Below are 22,484 nucleotides of genomic sequence, written 5' to 3'. Positions count from 1 at the left end.
TGCCCTCCGCGCCTGCCTCTGTCAGTCAGCTTCCCCGTGTGGAAGCCCCGCGGGGCCGGTGCGGCGGTACGGCGGTCGCCGGTGTCCCGGCGGGGCGGCTCCGGGGAGCTGAGGGCTTCCCTCCCCTCCCCCGCCCCGCTCGGGCGCCGCGCCGGGAAAGGGCACGCGGCTGCTCCACTTCGCCGGCCCCACCGTTGCCGGGCCCGCGGCGCCTCGGCCGCCCGGCAGCCCCGCCCCGCCCCGCAGGGGGCGCTGCATCAACAGGAATCGGGGCGCGGCGGCGGCCGGGGGGCTGCTTCCCCTCCCCTCTCCGGCCGGCTCCAAGGCAGCCTTTAAGTGTCCTCCGCCGGCGGGGCTCTCGCGGCGGCGTCCTGTGAGGCGCCTCCTCCCGTGAGGCTTCGCCCTCCGCGCCCGCAGCCGTCCCGGTGGGCCGTTAACGGTCCGTGGGGCGCTGCCGCCGCGAGGCCCCCGGCACCGGCCGAGCCTGAGGAGAGCCCGAGGCGGCTGGGAGAGCCCGGGGGGGAGGAGAGCCCCAGGGCGTTCGGGGGATCTTGCCGAGTTTTTGTCCAGCAAAAGCTGTGGGCCGCTGGCAGAAATCAATTGGCGCAGCCCCGGGTGGGTAACAATATCTTAATAACTGTTCCAGTAGCTACTTAGGCTATTACACGGATGCGTGCAAGTGGAGAAATGGCGTGCAAATATGCAAGGCTGAGGCTCAACCGGGGAGTACCGAGACGTTTGCAGACAGCTGAAGCGCTCAGCACCCCCACATTCCCGGCACTGCCACCCTTTTTACACCCGCCGGAGTCCCAGGTGCCTCACGGGAGTGTCTCGCATCCCTGTTTTCACTATGTTGAAAATAGTGAAACTGGAGACACCGGTACTGCACGGGGATCCCTAACGTGAGGGTATTTTTGGACAGCCACTTGGAGAGCTGGCAGTCCTTCCCACCCTGGGCACTGGGAGAGCCTTGCAGTTGGCATTGTCTGATAATAGCCGTGCTGTAATCTCAGGCAGTCATGCCCATAAACAAAGCAAGGGCTTCTAGGGAGAGGTAATATCTTTTATTAGATTAGACCAGCTGATGTAAAGGTCAAGTTTTCAGGTGCAGTTTCAACCCTTCATATCCCAGAATGTGTTTTTTGAAGCTAGATCAGTTGGACTATAAAAGTTACCACCTCTCGTACAGACCATGATATTTGCAGAGGAATCAAACTAAACCATTTGGTTTATTGAGCAGCTGAAGAATTCCGGAGGTTTCATGTTCACAGATTTTTTTTTTCTTAAATCTAATAATTTGTATTTATCAGATAAAGCAATAGAAAGCTAATTTTGTGTGTGTGTGTGTGTGTGAGAGAGTGTTAAATATTCTGCCTTTTGGCTATCTCTAATCACACGAAATAAGTTTTTAGCAAGTTTCTCCAGATAATGGCATATACATGCTGTACTCTATGTTTATTGGTGCTGAAATATAAACAAAGCATAGGAAGATATCATGATCTCACTATACGTGTTCCAGGTTTATTTTAAAGAATTTAGCTGTATCTGCCTTCTGCTGTAATCCTTGTCAGTGGCTTGCTAGGAGTATTGTTTTAAATGGAGAGGAAGTGTTTCTCACTTCCAACATGAGATCCCTGGTTATCAAAATAGCAAATATTTCTGAAGAGGGAGAACTGGTATTAAATTTTTATATGCATAAGTGCTAATCATTTAGGGAATTAACACGGCAAGTAGTTATTAATTCCTGTTTTTTCACATGGCTAAGCATGAAAAATCATGCACCACTAGTCTGCAAAGGTAAGAACATCAGGCCTTTTCATTCCAACTGCATTGGCAATTTCTTACATCCATCTCTGTCTTGCCAATCTGTGGTAAATCAGTGATATAGTTGCCTTGAACCTATTAAAGAAAAAAATACAGAGTTTCCTCAAAATCCTGTTGAGTTTAAGCTACATCTGCTTCAGCTGTATCAGCTGTAATACTTTGAGTGAAGAGAGTATTGCATACCTTTACACCTCTACGTTTGAAGCGAAACGGTAATCTAAAAAAGACCACGATCAATGTCTGGTATTGATATCACTCCCAATCTGATTTGTATTTTCACAACTGTGTAAAAGGAAGGGCATTTTATATTTAACATTAAAGAAAACAAGGTAGTTACTGTAAAAATGTGATAAGGGGGTATTTGTTCTTCATTCACTTAATTTTGGCAGACAGACATTTAATTTGTATACAGCTACAAGGACTCTTGGTTTGACAGAATTACAGATGGATCCCAGACATGGAATTTACCCTGTCTTTACACATAAGCCTTTCATGGGTTTGTGGTGCTCCTTTTGATCTGGCTTGGAACATGCAGTTCAGTGGTCCTAAACAATTATAGCTGCAGAAATATTTTATAAACTAGTTTTGGCCTCTTTAGCAGTGGCTTTGCAGCTATAAATGGCAAGTCACTCATGGGTAGGATGCCAGTTTGTTCTTTGATGTACAAATCATTTTTCTGTGCAATGGTCCCTGAGCAAGCGTGAGTTTGTCAGGCACAGAAATACGGAAGATCCATGGGAGTTTCTGCTTGCAGCACAGAGACATTTTCACCTTCAGGCTACTTTTTAATGTCTGTGTGGCACCCAGTTCAAAGGTTGTTGTGGTACATCATCAGGTACTGCGCTAGTGCCATTAATGTGCTCTAATATATGCCTGTAGCCATTGTAGGTCTTCTGGATGGTGCTACCAAAATGCATCTGTTCGCATAATGTGACCGTAAGGAGTGCTGCTAAGAATGCTCTAGCAGTATAAATCCATTAAAGTTGATGAGAATATTGGTGTTCTCAAGCCTCTCAACCTCCTGTATGTCAAAGCTGCTAGCCATCTTAATGACTTTTTACTCGACTCTCTTCAGTCTCTTACTTGGTGAGAGAACAAACTGAACACAGTGCTCCAGATGTGGCTTTGTATGTGCTGAATAGAAGGCAACAATCGTGTCCCTTGGCCTGCTGGCTATGGTCTTGCTAATGCAGTCCAAGATGTGGTTAGTCTTCATTACCGCAAGGACACACTGCTGACTTTGTTCAGTTTGTGGTCTGCTGAGTCCTCTCTTGTAGAACCGTTAGTCCCAGCCTGCACTCCTCCGTAAGTATATCCTGGCCCAGATGCAGGACCTTGTATTTATCTTTTTGGAGCTTCAAAACAGATGTATCTGTTATACACTTGTTCAGCTTGCTGAGGTCTCCCTGAATGGCTGTTATACCCTCCAGTATACCAACAGCCCCCCTTGACTTGGCATCACCTTGTACTTCCTAGGGTCTCATGCAGATCATGGATGAAAACATTTGATAATATCAGCCCTTGTATTGATCCCAGGGAATACCACTTGGGATCACCTGCTAATTGGACTTCAAACAATTGTTACCTACCCTTTGAGGCCAATGATCTGGTCAGTTTTTAACCCACCTTGTAGTCCACCTATATCTCTCCAGTTTGGCTGAAAGGACACTAGGAAACTATCAAAGACCTTGCTAAGGACAACAAGAACACCACCTACCACTCTAATTCACCCAGAGAGCCTGTAGTGTAGTTGGGGGAGGCAATCAGAGTGACTAAACACAGCTTGCCCGTGGGAAATTCAAGATGGCTGTTCTCAATAGCATTCTTGTGATTGTGTGAATGGAAATGGTTTGCATGAGCACTTGCTCCATGATTTTCCCTGTGACAGAGAGAAGGTCGGTCAGCCTGTCATCACCCAGATCCTCCTTCTTGCAATTTTCTAAGACGGATGTTAACATTTTTGTAGTTGTCAGAAACCTCCTCTGATCACTGTGACCTTTCACAAGGGATGGAGAGTGCCCTTCCCATAACATCTGCTGGTAGTCTTAGTATTCTCAGATGTATCCTGTCTGATCCCATGGACTTGAATTACATTTCCAGGTTGTTTAAACAGACCCTAACTTGATCCTGGCTACTTGACATGGAGGACTGGGAGGCCTGAGAGCAGACCCTGACAGTATAAACTGTCAAACAATCTCCTTTCAGACAAAGGAGACATTGAGTACCTGTGTGCTGCGTCACAAGGTCACCTGCTGTATTCAGCAGCAGGCCTAGATTTTACTCAGTCTCCCATTTTGCTGCAAAAGCATCATTACCCTTGACATCCTTCATCAGTTTTAACTGTATGCAAGCATTTGCCCTCTAATTCCATCCCTGCATGCCTGGGCAATGCTGCTGTATTCCTCCTCATCGTGTCCCCACTTCCACCTCCCATATGCTTCCTTTTTGTTGTTGAGGTCAGTCATATATTCACTCTGCTGCTAAGGCAGGCCCCAGCTATACCTACCTGCTTACCCACAGCTTAGGAGGGATAACAGATATGTCTGACTCTGCCATGTCTTGCAGACAGGTTGTTAGGGCACTTTTTCAGCAACTTCACTGCTTTCCTTTTGACCAGTGTGTCTTATGAAGCCACAACCTCCCTTTATTTATTTGCATTTAAAGAACGTGTTGTTGGAATTATGAGTGATTAGAGAAAGCTGTTGACAACTCCATCAGTAATGGAGCTTACATTTCCAGATATGGTACATTCTTTCTGCTTTATCACTCAAACTACTGAGTGAATTCAGTCAAATAAAGATGACTCCTACCACTAAGAGATTAAACTTCTGTTTTAGTTCATGTTTCTACATTAATAAACAGGATTTTTCTTGCATCCTTTGTAGGTAGTATATACCTAGTTTTTAATCTCCTGCTTCCGCTCCTAGACACACAGGTACACAGTTTTGGTTGTACTTATATTGTCATTGTTGATACATATGTACCAGCAGAGATTATCTATTTGCCATCTGCCATTGGGAACATTGCTAGAAGATTAATCTGTCTAATATAACTACAGTTACTGTTTGTCAGATCAGGCTGTATTCAGATCAGGATGTATTTCCGCATTCATGGAGAATGGCAGGTGAAATCACAAACATATAGTTAATAGCTTGTGTTTAATGTCAGGATTCATCTGCCCAGCCATATACTTTGTTATTTGCAAAATGTGTTCAGCTCAAGCTGAAAGGGTGGAAGAAGAGGGGAGCAATCCAAAGATACCTCTGAGTTAAAGACCATCTTCTTATTTGGTGTGTAGAACAGTAGTAGTATCTGATCTATGGTGGAGGCTCTCCCATGGTAAAAGAAACATAAAAGAAATGAGAAATAGCCTTTGCGTTTAAAAGATCATGGAGGAATGTGGTAATGATGGACAAGGCTGAGAGACACTTGTAGAAATAACCACCTGTCTGGTGAAGACACTTGTAAGCTAAGGGGGTGAACACTGACCTTTTATCAGAGGAGTATTAATTTAAGAGTAGGCAAAGAATGTAACCCCTTTGATACAGCATTAGTGAGACAGTGAGACCAATACTGGGGTACTGTTAAAAGAAAGTTGAAAAATGGGAAAGGCTTTCAAGGAGAATACAAGGTCTAGGGCCAGTGTCTTAAAACATGAAGTTTTAGTAGCTCTATCTATTTTGTTGATACGGAAGAAAGTTAAAAGGTAACCTCTTACTACCACAGTCTAGTGGTATCTACAATTCTCCCGCCCCCCACCTGGTATTTGATAGCTCTAAGTCTCACACAGGAAGAGTTTCCCAGCCTGGGAACTGAAAGAAAACAAAAAACTCTAGAAGTAACAGAGTAACAGGCGGGTAACAGAGGATAACTGTGGATGTAGTTCTCTGTTAACTGAAGACCTCATATTGAAACTGGATTTAAAGTAAGGCTCGTGTGTAAAAAGAACTTACAGATTTGATGCAGAATTTACATTAGATACCATGACACTGTGTCAAGGCAAAGTCTCTGCAGCATTCATATTTATGACTCAAGAGCATGGCTTTCCACAGAACTTTCTCAGGACCTCATCTTCCACTGTTATGGAGGTGGCACACTGTGTTCAGCAGAGAGATTGCGCAATTTCCCTATTTCAAAAAAATGTATTGGAGAACCAAAGTGGGATCAAGGAAGGGTAAGAGAACGAGTGAGGATATGAAAAACCCTATTTTGAAAGTTTAGGCCTTCTTTCACTTTAGAGAGAAGATTAAGGAAGAGGATGCAGTAAAATAATGGTCTAGGTACAGTAGATTAGATGACCGTGTTCTCTGTCATCTAACATGAACACAGGAACATAGAAGAAAATTAAAAGGTAACATTCAAAACTGATAAAAGAAACCCCAACCTGTAATTACCTCTACTTATAATTAGACCATGGAACTCACTGCCAAGTCACAAAGGCCAAGAATGTAACAAGATTAAAAAGAGTATTGTATTTTTAGGGATAACAAGAATATTCAGACTTATAATTGGAGGATAAAAATAATGGAAGGGCTATTGAATCTCAAGTCTGAAGGTGGAAAACAACTTTCTGTCTTGTAGAGTGAGTTGATACTGACATTGGCAAATCAATGAATCAGGAATGTAAGTAAGGAGGAGGTGGTCCACGTCTGCCTGCTCTGGGGTCTTTGTATAGAGTGAGCCAAAGTGCTGGACTAGTCTGTGTAATGAGGCAATTCTTTATGAAGTCCTGTATTTGGCTGGTTTAATTCTGTTTGTTTCAGTACTGTTATACTTACACCACTGCAATGATGTGTAAAATTGATCCCAGTGTTTTGTTCAACGGGGTAGACTGGATGAGTACTTTTCAACCTATAATCTATGTGCTGGTGGAAATAGTAAGACATGAATGAATGTCTTACTCATATGACTTTTATGTTTGCCCATGTGAAACCAAACAAAATTGAGGGGGGTGGGGGGGGAAGAAGAGTAATAAAAAAAAGTCAAGGTTTACTGTTTTTTGTTACTTGTTGTCATGGTTTAACCCCAGCCAGCAACTAAGCACCACACAGACACTTGGTCACTCCCACTGGGTGGGATGAGGGAGAGAATCAGAAGAGTAAAAGTGAGAAAACTTGTGGGTTGAGATAAAGACAGTTTAATAGGTAAAGCAAAAGTCATGCATGCAAGCAAAGCAAGGAATTCACTCCTTCCCATGGGCAGGCAGGTGTTCAGCTGTCCCCAGGAAAGCAGGGCTCCATCACATGTAACAGTTATTTGGGGAGACAAACACCATCACTCCAAACATCCCCCCCTTCCTCCTTCTTCCCCCAGCTTTATATGCTGAGCATGACTCCATATGGTACGGAATATCCCTTTGGTCAGTTGGGGTCAGCCGTCCCAGCTGTGTCCCCTCCCAGCTGCTTGTGCACCTGGCAGAGCATGGGGAGCTGAAAAAGTCCTTGACTAGTGTAAGCACTACTTAGCAGCAACTAAAACATCTCCACATTATCAACACTTTATCACAAATCCAAAACAGAGCTCCAAACTAGCTACAGTGAAGAAAATTAACTCTATCCCAGCCAAAACCAGGATACTTGGTAAAAAATAGCAAGTTGTAAAAGTAGATCAATAAGTAAGCCTTCAGTTAAAATTAGAGAAACACTGGAACACATGATCTCTTAAGATTTTGTGTGGAAATAATGTATTTAGAGGGACATATACTGTATGGGATGAAGTAAAAAAGTATTGTTCTTGTATCTGTGTTTGAGTTTTAAAGAAAAGTTAGAATGCAGACTTTACTGGATTCTGTTGTACCTTCCCTTTTCAAAATTCTTGTATGAAAATTTTGGAATGTGGAGGATAAATATATGAAAGCAGTATCTGAGTTGTGACCATCAGAGCTATAAAATTTAGATCATTCAACTTGGATCTTTGACCTGATCCAAAAGGCCCATCGCTGTGCTCCCAAGAAAATAATTCAGTAATTTGTTAATCATACATTCATTCCAAAAGTCAGTGGCAGTAATGTGTCTTTCTATACTTGAGAACAGATAGAAAAATTTAATTGGTTTTCAAGTATTACAATTATAATAATAACGATCATAATGAATAATAGAATCACTGAAGACTTGCAAAAAGAGACAATATACAGAACTGTCAGCTCTTCACTTGATCTGTCTTGAACCTTGACACTAAATTTAAAACCAAACTTAGAATACCAACATTGTGAAACAAAATGTTATATGTGTATCTGGTCCTATGCTACTAATTTCTACTATACACAGAGTTATATTTCTAACCTTAAAAGAAAGAGGAGTAATTTAAAAGAGATTGAAAGGGCAGTTGGTGGTGATGGAGTTAAATCGTGAATTGTTAAAATAATATTGTAGCTGTAATATGGACATGATGGAATAAGTTCACATTTTTAAGTGCAGTAGGTGGATCCCCTTTGGAAAAGCAGTTTAAATTTTAACTAGTTTTATGGCTATGTAAGCTCCTAGTTAAGGCTTCATGAGCCAAAATTGAACAGTATAAAAGCATTCAAAGCTCTCCTACTGCCTTACCATCACTTCCTGTGTGTCTCCATCTCCACTTTCTCCACTTTAGCTTCTCAACCACTCTGTAATGAGAAAACTACTGTAAAGTTACCATAATCACAGAAATAAGATCTGTCCTTTGAACCACATACAGGAGGGAACCACGAGGCTACTTTTAATGGGTGTGCCCCAGATTTCTGACTGGCAAACTGCCAGCATTCCTGATGTTTGCTAAGCTAAAGGAATGTAATTATTAACCAGCAAAAACTCCAGTCCTGCATGCGCATCCCACGTGTAGTCTTTTGCAGAACTGTCACTAGTCACTGCTGCTTTCGTTAGTGGCAGACACAGACAGTATCACAAGCAAGCTGAACTGGTGCGTGTGCCTTTGTACAAAAGATCCTCAGTACTGTACTATCGTATGTAACTGGCAACAGAAGTTCACATGGAGGAGAAGGTTATGTATTGAATACATTTTTCTGCAAGTGTAGTTATTCTTGTCAGCATAGGCCACACTTTTTAGTTTTCGAGGTCAGATCAAGTCTATGAGCAGAACAATTCCATTTAGCATAATCAGGAAGTAGATACCTGGTTTGTTAATGTACTAGCAAACTTAAAAAAAGGATGGGAAGGAATGAGTATCATTAAATGATCTTTGATCAAGTCTCAGCTGAATGCACTCCAACATTTATACTGTAATTAAAAACATAGTGGCTGTCCTTGCACAACGTTTCATTCACAGATAACTCAGGTGTGTACCATGAACAGCATATGACTGTGATCAAAGGACACTTTACTGTGTGTCTTATCAGTAGTAGCATACTAACTTTATGATAATAATATTTCCTTTTCTGTTCTGTTTCCATGGACTTCATAAAGATTATTGTAGTTTATGTTTGTTATTCAGTATCCTACTGAGTTTGGGTTTTAATTGCTTCCTAAATGTTAAAATCTAACAATGAATATGCAACAATTTAACTATTATGCTTTCTGAAAGGATGATTTTACTCATATTTCAAGCTAGTAAGTCTCTTATACCTGATCTAAAAATGTGTCCACAGAAAAGCAAGAAAAGATTAACAAAATTGGACAGCAAAAGCTGGTATATACAAGACAATAGGTCCATATTGAATATTTTAGCTTTTATTCCTTTCCTACCTACATGTTTTTGAGACCAGATGTGAGACTTTCTGACTTTGAATTTATATGGAGAGCCTTCCAAAGGGTCTGATTTTGAGGAGGTGGGGGTCTTAGTATTCTGTTAATATTTATGCACAGTTAGGAAGTAATTCAAGTATGTAAAAAGGTGCCATTTTAGATGGCAAGGATATCCTGTTTGGCCTCCTACTGCTGCTCAATAATGATACGACTGTTGTGCAGGTGCTCTGTCACCTGCTGTCATCTGCTTTGTCATTTTCTGATGTGGAAGCCTCAGATATGTTCAGGCATCTAATAGTTTAGACACCTGAATAATTCTTTCTGTTGCTATTCAGTAGCTGTATTCCTGTATGATGTTATGTGTGTTCTTGATTTACTATAGATTTTCAGATGCTCCATGAATGCACAACCAGAATCTTAACCAGATCAGTGTGGATATAGCACGTGGGACAGCCGTAACTACCTAACTCGTGCTTTTGTCTACACAGAAAGTACAGATGTAGCTTGAGGTCATACTCAAGTCTCTTTATGTCAGTGACCCAGTATAAGCCCTTACACTCAAGTCTTCATAATGGTTTAGTTCTGCTGCACTTCCAGTAGTGATATTCACCTGAAAACTCTGTCCTTCAGCCCTTCCCTTTCTGCAGTGTGTTAGAAACTGTGATCATATCCTGCTAAAGACTGCTGCTGGTAGACTTATTAATTCCCTGTTCCTAATTATATCTTTTCCCCCTTTCCATATAACTTTCACTGTCTGTTAGCAGTAATGAATCTGAGACAAGAAAGAGATGGTTGTGCCACAGACCAAAGACTCTGCCTTCCAAATCCAAAGCATGAGGTGTACAGCTTTCATCCTGGCTGCCCACCCTGGCATTGAAGAAGAGGAGCATGTATTACTCAAGTTATTTTGACAATTGCATTTGACCAGCCATCAGTACTCGTGTGGATGTTCATCACACAGAAGGCATGAAGAGACAGCTTACTCAGAGTCTGGCAGAGAGCAACAACATCCGCTCAGGAATGAAACATCGTCCTGTGGTGAGAGTACTAAAATACTCCAGTGGTTAGGGCCTTACAAAAGAAGGGAAGAACTGTGTTCTAGACTCTTGGCATTGAGAAAAGGCACAGCTGTAGCTTCCTAAGAAGGTCTTCTAGTTACCAGGCTAATGGTACTCTGGGTGCATCCACCCTCTGATGAGGAGCATGGAGTTTTGAGCACAAAATTCCATGGCCACCAAAACGGAGTTCTCTCATAACTTGTATTGATCTTAGGCATGTTCAATAGTAAAGTGCTTCTTGAGGGTAGGCAGTGTGAATTATTCTTGAGCCTTGAGAATTTAAATTCAAAATGAAGTCACAATTGAAGCATTCTGAGCGTGTCCCTCCTGGTTAGGGTAACCTTGTGTGAAGCAGGAATACTGGCCTCTAAATCCTGGTCTGGAGGTCATTTCTGTATTTATTGTAGGAATTGACACTGTTATACTAGGATATAAAATGTATATTTCATGTGAGGTGAAAAGGAACAAAGTTATCTGCATTTAAGACTGATGCAGGAAAAAAAATATATTGAAAGAGCTGGTAGCAGTGTTGAATATACTGCTAAAAATGTGTTTTAGCTGGTACTGAAGCGGAAGCTATAGCGAATTGCTAGGTTGTTGGAGATGGAAACTGAAAAAGACTGGGTGGCTTGGACTGCAAAAAGTGAGTAGAAAAGCCAAAGGTGTATCCGGCACTGCTTAGTCTAGAGAATGATGACTAGGACTTCTTTCTGGATGACACCTGAGAAGGAAAATGATGACAAGCACCACTCACTCTGCTTCCACAAATAGCAGGCAGGCAGCTAACAGTATTCTGCTGGTTGAGCTACTGAGCCTGACAATATTTAGTAGTTTGGAATCTATATTTAAAATCCATGTGAGAAAGCCTGTGTTGACAGTTCCAACCAAGGCCAGAGGCCGAGGTATCTAGCACTTTCTCTAAGAACCAGGGCCTCTGTTACTATGTAGAGTTTGGGTTAACTCCTCACATGGGCAACCTCCGTGTCCTTCACTCTTATTGTTCTCCCTTCACCCAGAAGTGCCAATATATTCTTTTAGTTGGGTGAGCTAGCAGTGAAGTACATAATTTTGAGTAAACTGTTCAAGGCAAATGCAGTCATCTTTCCATAATGCTTCAATGAGGTTTCAACCATGCTTCCAGAGTGACAACCAACAGCAATGTGCACAATTGTACACTGCCCTCATATAAATTTAGGCCATATAAATAGGAATGGAATTGATATTTGATGGCATAAAATAATAGATATTAACAGTTGTGACTGTGCTGTTACTTTGCCTTGGATTATAACGTTTCTCTCTTTGAAGCACTGACAAAGAAAATTCCAAAAGGCAAGATGAAAAGCCAGTTCTGAGTCTTCAAAATATGTCGAAACTCTCAAGGATCCAGATGACTCCTAATTATATTAGAATTCTTGGGAGAAAGTTACCCAGGCCTGCTTATTCTGCAGTGTTTATTTTTAATTGCTTTTCTTTAACATCATCCTTAGCTAATCTTGGAAAACTAAATAGTTCACCATTATTTTATGATACAAAGACATACACGCTTAGCTTTGTTCTAAATACAGAACAGAAACATGCTGAACACCTCTGCCTTTTCCTGCATGATTAATAGTTTTGTCATCTGCCTCGCTAATGTAATTGATATTCTTGCCACCTCTTCATAGCAACATTCACAAAAACTAGGATTTCTTTTACTCCTGATTTTTTTTAAAAATCTTTTGTTGCCATTAGTCCTATTGAACATGGAATTTTTCTGTCTGTAATTCTAATTTCCCTTGTTACCTGGTTTTCTTCACCTGTGTTTTACATTTCTTGATTCTATATTTAATTACTGTTCTTTGCCATCTGTCTGCGGGGAAATTGGGTATATCTGTATTATTGATACTTTAAAAAAAGGCAAATGTGAGAAACTTAATAATAAATTCCTACATTTTGAACATGTGTGAAATACATGGGCTGAAGATAGTGTCTTTGTAGTTTAAATCTAAACCTTCATAATTTCTGATCTGTCGTGTAGTCAAAAAGAAGAGAATGAGTCAATGTTGTATTGCTTTCCACACAACTGCTTTTCATTCCATTTTATAGAAGATGAAATATCTGGTGAAATAGAAGATTTAAAGGCATGACATGAATGTTGAAGTCCATTTTTAGGTGTGTAAAAAGTACCTGTCTGAGGACACTTACAGATGAGGCACTAGATTAAAGTCTAATGTTTGTTAATTCCTTCAGTTCTGTGCCTTGCCCTGAGAAGACCACTGCCACCCTTGGGGTGAAGACGCACTTGTTGATGCGTCTGCTACTGTTTTTAGGTCAGATCATTAAGATAAAGTGATCTCAAGGCAGAATCATTTTTGCTGAGATTTCCCATAAGAATAATAAGTCTTATGTTATAAAAGTATATTTCAGTTATAGTTTCTTTAAGTTCTGTGCAAGTAAAAGGAGGCAAAGTATGGTGGTATCAATTCTGCCAGCCCTCCTCTAATAATTTACGAAAGAGAAGCTGTTATGTCTGCTGCCACTTGCTGTCATGTTATGGGACACTGTTGAGTTTGTTCCCACAGTGCTTCAAAAGGATTTCAGGCCCCGTTCTAATTTCTCATGCGCTGGATTTTTTCTACTGAATTCAAAAGGATTTATACTGCCATAGCAGATTTAAATAAGACCATTGCAGACAAATCTATGCAGTTGAGGCCTTACTGTCCTATTACTTTTTATGGTTCCCATTCCATACTTTATTTTTCTGGGGCAAATGGGCCTTTTTTCTCATCTTTGTATATCCAGGACAAAGAGGTAACAGAACAAGGACTTATCAGCCTCGAAGGTCCTATTTCTGAAAAATAGACTTAAATAGTAGAGTCAAATATCTTGTGCTTGGTTTAATTTTTAATTTCATTCTTCAGGTTATATTGGGTAGCTTGCATATCTTTTTTTTGTGTGTGTGTGTTCGTCCATGATTATCAATATTGCTGAACTTTGCACTTTGATAGGAAATAATCATTGAAAGGATTATATAACGAACAAATGCAATTCATTGCCTGTTCTGATTTCAGGATTACGCATTGCAGATAGCAGAATGTCATGACACATTGGGATCTGCTGCATAACATCATACAAAGTGGCACGATGTGCTTTAAGAGCATGATAAGGAATCATAGAATGCATTAGAAGTTATTGGAAAAGCTTCCCTCTTAGACTAGTTGTCACAGTAATGAGTTTGTTCTTCAAACTTCTAAATGCCATAGTAATAGTGTTGGTAACAATGAGTGCCATACCAAGTCCAATAGCAAAACAGTTTTCATCATTTATGAAGATAGAAATCTCATTTTACAAGCAACGTCTGATACACTTGTGTATTAAACTGTATACATCTTACCACTTAGTGTGCAGAAACAGGCAAAATATTGATTACTGCTTCCTTCATACAGAAACAAGACAGCAGAACTCAAAACCCACTATATATGCCTTCAGTATATCTTCATACCATAACAGGATGAGTATTACATTCTAATGGACCAAGTGTCCACTACAGACTATACCTACTTCTTCAGGACTCTGTACTGCAAATGTAAAAAATTATTAAATTGCTTTTGATGCCAATGGTTTCTGGTGTGCCTGCTCTTCTACCAATGGTGAAGAGCTGCATCAGCAAATATGATACCTCTCCTCTAACCTCCCTGGAGATATCTGAGGGTGGAACAGTTGAACATGGTTTCCTCCTTGTTTTTGTGGTGACTTCTATTCTTCCCAAAGATGTGATATTGCATTGCAAGAGCAAAAAAGGATCTCCTAAAACATTTTGTACCCAAGGTAGGGTTGCCTTCCCCCAAAATTTTTGGCCTTATTGTAAGACTCATTGGCTCTGAAAAAGTAGTAATTTTACTCATTTTTCTTCTGTATGAAAGGGGAAGGACAAGAGAGAAATAGTGTACTAAAACCTTCCAGAATAGTCCTGCTTATAGATTCCTGGAAGTATGACTTGACCCAATGGTACTATATTATGAAAAAGAAGGTTGTGTGTCTTTCAGATGCTGTGGAGGTTTTGAAGAAATAGGAAATGCATAAAGGCCAAAAAGCATGGGCATGGTGTGAAGCCACAGTAGTACACAGACTTCTGGATATTAGCTGGCCTGAGCTCGCCAACTGCACCCTAAGATGTCTAGGCTGCATGTGAATTTGCTCTGAAGGTCTTGTGCTTTGGAAAATCAAGAGAGAATCCTCTTGGACCTAGGTGCTGAGGCAGTCAGGAGAGCTGGGAGTTGATAGCATGCATCACTGCTACAGGACATACAGTTAAAGTACATGAAGTGCTAGGATGGGTGAGATCTTTTTTTATCCATCTTTCTCTTAGTGTTTCTTCTATCTTCAAAATTAACACCCCTGCAGGAACTGTAGGTCTTTCCTTGAACATGGACCATAAGTTTTCCTATAAGAACACCTATATACCCAGTATGTCAAAGTATTCCTGACTGGTCTGTGATTGAGTGTTACTGTGGAAGAAGGTGCTCTTTTCCCCTTCCTGCCTACTTCTACGCGCACTATTCAGTTGTATGCTCCTACTGCTGTCTTGCATTGATGTTGGTGCCCAGTAGAACTGTGGCTGATTCATCCCTCTGCCATTACAGAGCTAGACTAGCAAAGAAATAACCAAATTCTCTGCACTCACACATACCTTGTCTGTCAAGCACCAAAGCTGATCAGGAATGCCAAGGTAAAGGCAGCACTGCAACAGCCAGTAATTACTTTTACTTAGCTTGCTGTAGAGCCACATTTTTGAGTGGTTAGTGGCAGCAAGAGATTATTTAAGTCAAAGCTACTGTGGTCCAGCCCTCCATTGTTGGCTGTATATTTTTACTTTCACCTTTGGGCTTGGCACTCATGCTTGTCTAACTCGGGGGTGATTTCAGAAATGCATCTTTTCACACTTTGTTGAAATCCCTTGAGTCATGAGAACAGCCACTGTTCCTTTAGCTCTTTCCTACCCATTTGTCTGTCTTCCATTCCTCATCAAGCCTTTTCTTTCTGGGAAACAAATTCTTCAATGACTTGGCCCATTGCTGATATGTGGAATATTATGCAGTTCTGGGACTCAGAAGTATAAGAAGGCTCAATTATTTAGGGGTTGCACTCCTTTATTTATTGCTACTGCTTCATAAGTGCTTGGTCAGTAGCCATACTAGAAGGTGTCCCACATGGGAAACATCACAAGGCTTCAAATACTTACTGTGTTGCAAAGTATTTCTTCTAGATTATCAAATGTGGAGGAATTTAAGGTAATATGGAAGAATTTTCTATGGAATCAGAAAGGTAGTATACCCCTTCCTTCACTGTGGAAGAGCTTTTCGTTCTTTTCTTCTGTGAGAGAACAACGTAAGCACCCATAAATTAGTAGGAGGAAATCTGTCCAAACGTCAAATTCTAACAACACTGCAACATTTGGTTCCCAGGTCTTGAAATTGTGCAGAAGCTAATGTACCTTACTGTGTAGATGGAAACCAATAAGCAGGAACTGGCAGAAGGAATCATTGAACATACAAACCCAATCCCCTGCACTGCCTGTCACCTCACTGGAGGAACTGGGACAGACTGTGCGTGGTAAGCCACAATGACTATTGGGGTAGTTATGACTAGCAGCCTGGGAGCAGGAATGTTTGGCTTAATACGAGCTTGGAGTGTGTGTGTGTGTGGGGGGCAGAATATATTTCTCTAAGTATGCTTAACTATGCTGTCTTTTTTTCTCAGTAACTCCATCAGTGATCAAAAACTTGTATTAACTGACTGTGCATTAAGTAAAAATCTCCAAGTTGTACTGGCCTGTCTATGACACCATGGTTGCAGGTAGGTGCATGCTCTGCAAATAACTGTTGCAACTGAAGGTATCTTACTATTGCTTCTAAGGTGCATACTATTGCGTTTTGTTATAGTTTATCCTATCCTAGAGTTCAGCTGGAAGTTTCCATGGGCACTTTCTACTGTCTTCTGACAAAATCAGCTAAGTTACTTCAAATAGTTTATTTAACAATATGAAGGGGTTTGGCTGATGTGGTTTGAAGCAAGCTAGGAAGCACTTCACCCAGTTTAGTGCAGAAGAATTGGTAAAGGAGTGCTGTCATGGAAAAGCATTAATCCTGTTCTGCCAGTGACACCTGCATTTTGTAAAGCAAACAAGGTTTCACTTTACCAACAGGAGACTGATTCTATCCATTGCTACAGCACTCCATTTTGCAGAACTGTACATGTGGTAATCTCCAGTGGCAGCATGATGATGGATAGCTGGGAATCACTGTATCTTTGGCTGGCACAGGGTATATCTATTCTCATTTCTGCCTCTATACTGCTGTGGATTGATAGCATCTGTCATGTTTACCTATGCGAGTTGAAAAACTTACTGCCTCTCTTCTGAATGCAATGAGCCTGTAGATCTGTGGGTATTCCCTAACCCATTTCAGGCAAAAGGGTTAGCAAGACCTACTATTTAAATCCATTAAGGCATATTACCTATTTTGACCGAAATGGGTTAGGGACTCCTTATGCATATAAATCTGGAAGTGGCAGCCTCTTGCTCTGTACAACTAGGTTACAAAGAAGGTTTAGACTGCTATCCTCTGTGGCTAGACTGCATCCAGTATGTAAAGCAAACTTCTTTAGAGTGACTTTTAATTTTGACCGATCTATAGATAAGTTTTCTTTCTTCCTTTCAAGTTAGTTGTGCTTCACTTAGCAGTATGTTCTCTGAGTCATATTTTATTCTTCATCTCCCTAGGCCTCTTTGGAGTTAGAAGACATGATCATGCAGGAAGTCTCTGAGTCACAGATTGCTGGAGGCTGGGAGAATGTATACTAGTTATATAGTCTATGTTTGCCCTGTTCATATGCTCTCCCCTAGGCATCTGCTAATAGCCATTGTTGAGAATCGGATACTGGGCTAAAGAGATCTTTGGTTTTACCTGTTATGGCTGTTCTTATGGTTTATTTCTATATGGCTCCAGGAAGAACAACAGCTACTCTGTGACTTTGCAGCTTGTTATTCAGTATGGAGATACTTTTCAGTTTTCTGGCCATGTGCAGTCAAGAAGGGGGAGAAGTTCAAGAAATTTATTAAAGTGTGAAGGAAAATATTAGGCCTTTCCATTTATAGAAGATACATAAATCATGCAAAACTGAAAGGAAGGACAGTGAAAACAAAGTACAATGAAGAGCTAGGGCAGGTGTTCTTCATTGATAGAGAAAGAGCAGAGAAACAAAGAATCTACTATTAAGTCAAGGCTTGAACTGAGGAAGACACTATATGAAAGGGAAGCAGTAAGCACTGTAGCAAATAATACAGTAAAAGCAATACAAAATGTTTACATAGCATTTTAAGAACAAATGGAGGTGGCAATTTCTGAAACATTTTTGAAACTTTTGAATTTTTTTGAAAAAAAAAAACATTAAAGGAACACATTTTGTAAATATTATGAGTTCTCATTAAAAGGGCAGTGTTTTTATTGATGCACTAATTCACCTGTTCAAAATGCTTCAGTCATCAAATGATGGAATTTAGAATTGCAGTGTTTGTGTGTATGTGTGTGTGCATGTGTGCATTTGTGGTTTGGGTGAAACTGGTATTTTTTCATTTGAATCAGACAAAGGTGGGGTCAGGGTGTTTTCTTTCAGGCATTTATTTATCATAGCTTACAGTTTGCTTTGTTGTTCAAATAGTATGTGACTCCACCCTTTCTCATTATTGCCAAGCAGGGATATAAGGCTGCTTTAGAGAGTTTCTAAGTTGACACTAATGAAGTCTGGTATCAAGTTGCTTTCTAATGCTTTTAGGAGCAAGACTTTGGAGGGGAAGTGGTAAGCATTGTATCATGACTGCAAAAATCTGTCACTCTGGAATGAAACAATGCTGAAAAAAAATTCTTATACTAACCTGTTCCTTATTTAATTGTAAATAAATTGTTGCCTTTCGCTCCTTTCCAAACTTCCTGCGTAGTTGCCAGTGCGAGTCCAGGATTGCAACTGCTGGGTTTAAGAACGTGTGGGTTTGATCTCCTGAAAGTATTTCAAAGAAATATGCAGACAGTAAATGTAAGCATACCTTCATCTCCCCCACAGGCAGGCTACCAGAAGTGGTTGCTCATGCTGGAAGGAAATAGTGCTTTATGCTAAGGGTGTCACAAATCACACCCAATGTCTCCAATGCAAATGTAGAGCTCCAGGAAGCAAACTGTTTCCTTCTACCCCAGTACTCCCTGCAGGGTGATGCAACTCTACTGCTTTAGAGTAGAACAGTAGCTGCAGCCAAGGGTTAGTTCCTGAAAATTATTGGTGAAAAGGAAAATCAACCCTGTTAACTACTTCTGTATATGAAGGTGGGTCATGAGCCCATACAAATTTGTTTTGCTTGGACCTTGTCCATTATAGCATTTCTTGATTTTCACAAGTCCTAAAATAGCAGGGAAGAGGGAGAGTGGCGTGGATGAAAATGAAGGTAAATTGTCAGTCTCCTTGGGAATGCTGTCAGTACGCTTCCTGCTACTGAAATGTGTTTCTTACTTAGTGGTAAACCTTAAAAAAAAAAAGTACCTTGTTTCAATGGTAGCTGCTGGAAATTAGTTTATTGCAGAATTTGGTTTTATTCCAGTGTAACACACAGAGAATGTCATCTGTGTCCTCTATTATGAACTTTTCCATCTCTCCTCAGTAGTGGTCACCTGTTCTTTTGCCAGATGTAGGTTTGTTCTCAGACTTAGCACAAATATTCCTCCAAATCTAGGTGTGTAGCACACTAGCAGACAGCACCATGTCCAAAAGCAGAAGGAGCAACTACGCAAGAGAGAGGATTCATCAGAGGTCAGGGAGGAACATTTCTCGTAGCTGACTAATAGTAAGGGATGGGCAAACTTTGTGTTGTTTTGAGGTTTTGTGAACCTTGTGAACTGTACTTTTGGTTTCACAGGGTTTGTGAACTGTTCCCTCTTCCACCTTGTCCTTATCCCCATGGTATTTTTCAGGATGGGAGTTTTGTTGATTTTTTTTTTTTTACTGTAAAAGAGATATGTCTTTCTGTATGTCTTAATGCTTGAACAATCTTTCCACTCTGGCAGGTTCTCAGCAAACTACTGGGTGTGAGCAGTTTCTGTCCATATAATCTCTTCTTTTTCTCTGTATTTGCATTTTAATGATGTTTTCCTTTCAGTGTTAAAGCACAATACAGGAAAGGAACCTTCTGGTTCAGTATCAAGAGGAACTACAACTTATTCTTTCAGTAGGTCTCTCTAGATCCAGTTTTAAATGAGTTAAGCTTTTTTCCTTTACTCTTCATTTAATCTAAATAATATGATTTTGTATAATTCTATAGTACATACTTTTAAACTATGTTTGTATAACAGTTGTCCTCTCTGCTCCCTTTTTCAGTCACTCAACTGATCGTTGAAAGCACAAGTCAGAATCAGGACCCTCCTGGTTTCATTAAGTGCTTGCACCACTGAGTCAGGTCCTTGGACTCCACAAAATTTAAGAGGATTTTAGAGTAGAAAACCATATTCCTTCTTCATTTTAATGTGTAGGAATGTCCTCAGACTGACTCTCAAAGAGATAGTTTTATATTACTACCCTCCCATTTAAGTCTCTGTTATACTGTGCATGTCTGTGGCATGTTTAAAACAGGTTGTTTTATTGTGTGCACTGCTATCACTTTGCATTTGATGAATTGTAAAGAGAGAAACTTCCTCAGACATTACATTGGGATGACCTGCAAGGTGACCTGAAAGGAAATAGTCAATAATTTGGGAACTTTGTTTAGTGAATTGTGGTTTGAATATCTTCATCTTATAAATGGAATAGAGGGGGTTTTTTGGGGGGGATAGTATTTTGGTAGATCATTGCTGTGTTCTAAATTTTACCTTTAGTGGATGCCAATTATGTTAATGAATTCTAGCTGGCCAATCAAAGAAGAGTCAAAGCTATTTTCTGTTTGCTAAGTATACTAATTGAGATTGCTATACACAGTTTAATTGTGCTGGTAAATACTCTAATGTTTCATTTCTAAACAGTTCCTCTTTTAATGGAGGGGGAGGAGTGGGGAATTTAGTAATTTACTAAAAATGAAGACATATTTTCTAATTACACAGATTATTCATTAGCATCAGTGCTTACAAAAAATCCCCTAAGGCACAAGTATATATATAACTTTTAAAAAAGGAAGTAAAGCTTTTATCTAAAATAGAACGTAAAACAGAAATTGAAGCCAAATTTGATGAAAACTTCACACATTTTAAGCTGACTGTAGGGTACATACAACAAATAGATGTGGAGTGTTGCAAAACTGAAATGTTAAAGCAACAGAGTCTGTATACTGCCAAGATATGAGAGAATTGTCCAAAAGCCCTTGGTGCAATTATAATAAATTAAATATGCAAACTATGCTGTGTAGTATTTCTGAACTGTTTACTATCCTGCCATAAAATGATTTCTCAATGGAGAAAATTATTTTTACACGAATTGTAGATTTGTAACAGAAACAGGCATCTTTCAGTATATAGCCTGAGAAAAAATGAGGCTTTTCAGTTGAATTCAGTTCTTTATGCAAGAATATCCTTTAATTTGCATTACTGCAACAAAATTAATATTAGGGCCACCGACAGAGATGTGATTTACTACAAGTAAAGGAATAGACTGGCAGATTTATACTCCCTAAGCACTTTCCCACAACAGCTCTTCTGATGACAAGCCAACATAGCAAGCTTTGGCTTGCAGTTTCGGTGGTTTGCAAACTGTTTCATTTTGAAAGTATGGGAGTTACTCAACACCGGGGGCCAAATGATGATCTGAATTGTGCTGGAGTTACACTCGTGCTTCTCTGGTTACTATTTTGGCACAACTGCTAATGCACACTACTGTTCAAATCACGAACCACTCCAGTTTCCTATACATTGTAGAAGGTGGTGGAAGAAAGAAAATTCAATTCATCTCATCTGTGGTAGACCTTTGAATGTGTCTGTCTTTTTTGCATTAAGTCTAGGGAAAGCCTAGGGCACATATTTTATACACCTACTGAACTGCCCTGTTAAGATGCATATCTCTGCACTGACTGTAGGAGCATTCTGGTTACCTAACTACCTCAGACCAAAATCTTAACCTTTATACAGCTAGAACAACACAAAAAGAGTCCCACTCTAGGAAAATTGACTGGAGAATGAGATTATGTATTCTTCATCAATGCCTTTGAAGGAAAATGGTCCTTTACATTAGCAATATTTTTCCTTGTAAAGGTGTTCATACCGGGTTTTTTATAGCCCAGGTTAATGATAAAATTTGCTAAACCTCAGAAGTTATTGTAATGTCATCCTGCAAAAGAAAATTTTAAAGAATGCTTTTTAGGAAAAATAAAGTGCAAAATCATGAAATCTAGTGAAAATATTGTCCTCTGCTTTATTCTTTCCAATCAAGAGCAATAATTGAGTTGCATCATGAAAACTACTTTTGTGGGTACCAAAAATTGAGAAGCTGGGTTTTTTTTCAGGTGATTGCAATTGATTGACTTTGTTTTTCATGGAAGTGTGAGCTCTGATTGAAACTTTTTCCACAAATGAAATATTTATAAAGCCTTTCTGCTGATCTTGATGTCTAACATGGAATGACTCCATGCTACCATCACTCAACCTTCAGTGAGGTTCAAACAAAGCCTGTTGGGTAAGTGAGGAAATGAAGAGCTACTGTAGAAAAAAGTGCAAAAGCATGTCAAATGTAGGCTGGCCAAAAAAGATCTAAGGAATGTTTCTTACGAAAATAGCAAGAGACTAATCCTGGTAGTGGGAAAGGAAAAGGGTGGTGATGTCCCAAAGTAAAAGTTAGTCATAACTCAGTTTAGACTGTGAATTTGAAAGTTTTCAAGAAAGAAATGATGCTCTGGTGCAGTCTTCTAGGGGAGAAATAAAAACCA

General features: G+C 40.1%; 1 long non-coding RNA gene across 2 annotated transcripts; it reads left to right on the top strand.

Moving 5' to 3' along the window:
- The first annotated feature begins 362 nt into the window (after nucleotides 1–362).
- LOC142051770 (uncharacterized) lies at nucleotides 363–20,966 on the top strand. Of its 2 annotated transcripts, none has more exons than XR_012658626.1 (4): nucleotides 363–615; nucleotides 16,003–16,150; nucleotides 16,298–16,393; nucleotides 19,958–20,966. It is a non-coding gene; the product is annotated as an uncharacterized LOC142051770 (long non-coding RNA). The 2 variants fall into 2 exon arrangements; XR_012658627.1 differs by lacking the exon at nucleotides 363–615 and adding an exon at nucleotides 15,389–15,828 and having other exon boundaries at nucleotides 19,958–20,964.
- Nucleotides 20,967–22,484: the final 1,518 nt, after the last annotated feature.

Source organism: Phalacrocorax aristotelis, chromosome 1 (genome assembly GCF_949628215.1).
Source record: "Phalacrocorax aristotelis chromosome 1, bGulAri2.1, whole genome shotgun sequence".
In the NCBI taxonomy this organism is placed as follows: Eukaryota; Metazoa; Chordata; class Aves; order Suliformes; family Phalacrocoracidae; genus Phalacrocorax; species Phalacrocorax aristotelis.
Note: the sequence above shows the minus strand (reverse complement) of the source record. Positions and strands in the feature narration are given on the sequence as shown.